This window comes from Asparagus officinalis, chromosome 9 (genome assembly GCF_001876935.1).
Source record: "Asparagus officinalis chromosome 9, Aspof.V1, whole genome shotgun sequence".
NCBI lineage: Eukaryota > Viridiplantae > Streptophyta > Magnoliopsida > Asparagales > Asparagaceae > Asparagus > Asparagus officinalis.
Genome location: NC_033802.1, coordinates 50,186,645 through 50,189,611, shown reverse-complemented (window position 1 = coordinate 50,189,611; position 2,967 = coordinate 50,186,645).

Sequence of the window (2,967 nt, the reverse complement as noted above, 5' to 3'; positions counted from 1 at the left end):
TTCTCTATACTGCGTTTCTGTTGCATTAGGGGTTTAGGCGTTTAAATTCCCAACAACTGGTATCAGAGCGTGAAACGATCTAGAGGAAGTCAGATTCAAGTGGGAGCCATGGCCGCAGATGAGGGAAAGGTGAGAATAGAGAAGTTTGATGGATCAGATTTCGGATTCTGGAAAATGCAGATAGAGGATTATCTGTATCAGAAAAATCTGTATCAACCTCTCTCGGGGAAGAAGCCGGAGGGTATGAAGGAAGAAGATTGGAATCTTCTGGACAGAAAAGCCCTCGGGGTTATTCGTTTGACGTTAACCCGCAATGTTGCTTTTAACATTGCAAAGGAGAAGACCACGGCAGATCTTATGGCAGCACTCTCCAATATGTATGAGAAGCCATCAGCCTCAAATAAAGTCCATTTGATGAGGCGGTTGTTCAATCTGCGAATGGCGGAAGGTGCATCGGTAGCACATCATCTCAATGAACTCAATACAGTCACGACCCAATTGAGTTCAGTTGATATTGAGTTTGATGAGGAAGTTCGAGCGTTGATCCTTTTGTCTTCCCTACCAGAGAGTTGGAACGCTACAGTCACGGCAGTGAGTAGCTCATCGGGAAAGAAAAGGTTGAAGTTTGACGACGTTCGTGATCTGGTTCTCAGTGAGGAGATCCGATGGAGAGAGTCGGGTGAAGCTACAACCTCTTCAGTATTACATACAGAGTCAAGAGGTAAAAGTTCAACCAGAGGAAATGGATCAGATGATAGGAGATCCAAATCCAGAAATCCCAACAGTTCGAAGGCTATCGAGTGTTGGAAGTGCGGGAAAACCGGGCACTACAAGAATCAGTGCAGGAGTGCACGGGAGGAGTGGGAGGCAAATGCAGATGTGAACGTTGCTTCCACCTCAGGAGGAGATGATGCGCTGATATGCTCCTTGGAGAGCAAGAAGGAGTCTTGGGTGTTGGACTCGGGAGCATCATTCCATGCTACTTCTCAGAAAGAATTCCTCGAGAAGTATATCCCCGGAAACCTTGGAAATGTATATCTTGGTGACGATCAGGCATGTGCCATTATTGGCAAAGGTGTAGTGAAGATTAAGCTGAATGGGTCAGTATGGGAGCTGAAGGATGTCAGGTATATTCCCGACCTGAAGAGGAACTTAATCTCAGTAAGCCAGCTGGCTAGTGAAGGCTACACGATGACTTTCCATGGAGATGACTGGAGGATTTCGAAGGGCGCAATGACGATTGCCAGAGGTAGGAAGACTGGTACCCTGTATATGACAGCGGGTGCACGTTGTTCGATCTCAGTTGCGGCAGGCAATGAGACTTCAAAGCTGTGGCACCAGAGACTCGGTCATATGAGTGAAAAGTGGATGAAGGTTATGCACACAAAGAGAAAACTCCCCGGTTTACAATCAGTAGAGATTGATGTGTGTGAAGAATGCATACTTGGAAAGCAGAAGAGAGTTAGCTTTCAGGCAAGTAGCAGACCCCCCAGGAAGCAGAAGCTAGAGCTCGTTCACTCGGATGTTTGGGGACCAACAACCACCGCGTCGATTGGTGGGAAACACTACTTCGTGACTTTTATTGATGATCACTCTCGGAAAGTATGGGTCTACTTTCTGAAGAAAAAGTCAGAAGTGTTTGAGGCTTTCAGAAGATGGAAAGCCATGGTCGAGAATGAGACCGGTTTGAGGGTAAAGAAACTCAGAACAGACAATGGTGGTGAGTATGAAGACACCAGATTCAAGAAGTTCTGCTATGAGCACGGTATCAGAATGGAGAGGACCGTGCCCGGCATGCCTCAGCACAATGGTGTGGCTGAGCGCATGAATAGAACGTTGACAGAGAGAGCCAGAAGCATTCGGATGCAGTCAGGTCTACCGAAGCAGTTCTGGGCAGAAGCAGTCAACACAGCAGCTTACTTGATCAACCGAGGTCCATCGGTTCCATTGGAGCACAGAATACCAGAGGAGGTATGGTGCGGAAAGGAGGTAACCCTCTCACATCTCAAAGTTTTCGGTTGTGTAGCTTATGTGCATATAAGTGATCAAGGCAGGAATGAGCCTGATCCCAAGTCTAAGAAATGCACATTCATCGGGTATGGTGAAGACGAGTTCGGCTACCGCATTTGGGACAACGAAAACAAGAAGGTGATCAGGTGCAGAGATGTGACATTCAACGAGAAGGTGATGTATAAGGACATGCACAAGACAGATGACGGTGACTCAGAGAGCGAGTCAACATTTGTAGATGCAGATGATGTTCCGGATAACCTCTCGGAAGAACCCAATGCAGAAGATCCTCAGCCAGAAGAGACTGTTGGACAGAATGGTGCGCAGAAGCCCGACGCACCAGCTCCGATGTTAAGGAGAAGTACTCGTCCTCCTGTGCCTAACAGCAGATACATGAATTATATGTTGCTGACAAATGGAGGAGAGTCTGAAAGCTTTGATGAAGCTTGTCAGAGTGGAGATGCGAGCAAGTGGGAGTTTGCTGCGAAAGAAGAGAAGAAATCTCTGATCTCCAACCAGACATGGGGACTAGCTGAGTTGCCCATGGGGAAAAAGGCACGTCACAACAAGTGGGTGTATCGAGTGAAGAAGGAACAGGGTGGTTCCAGAAGATACAGAGCCCGACGAGTTGTCAAAGGATTTCAACAGAATATCCAAGGAAGAAAGGATCCAGCGGATATGTTGACAAAGGCAGCGACCTTTCAGAAACTGAAGTTGTGTGCAACTTCAGTTGGCCTTCATGCATAGATGATGAAGGCGGAGCCACACAGGAGAGGAGCTTGATGAGATAGCCTGTTGTCGTCGGTTTGGTCTCCAAGTGGGAGATTGTTAGGTTGGGGGTGGATACCAACCTCCGCCGACGAAGAGCTCCGGCGAGCTCAAGGATTTGCAGGCGAGCGCGGACATCGACTCAGGCGAAGTCGACGGCGACCTCCAAGCGCGGCTTCAGGTGAAGCT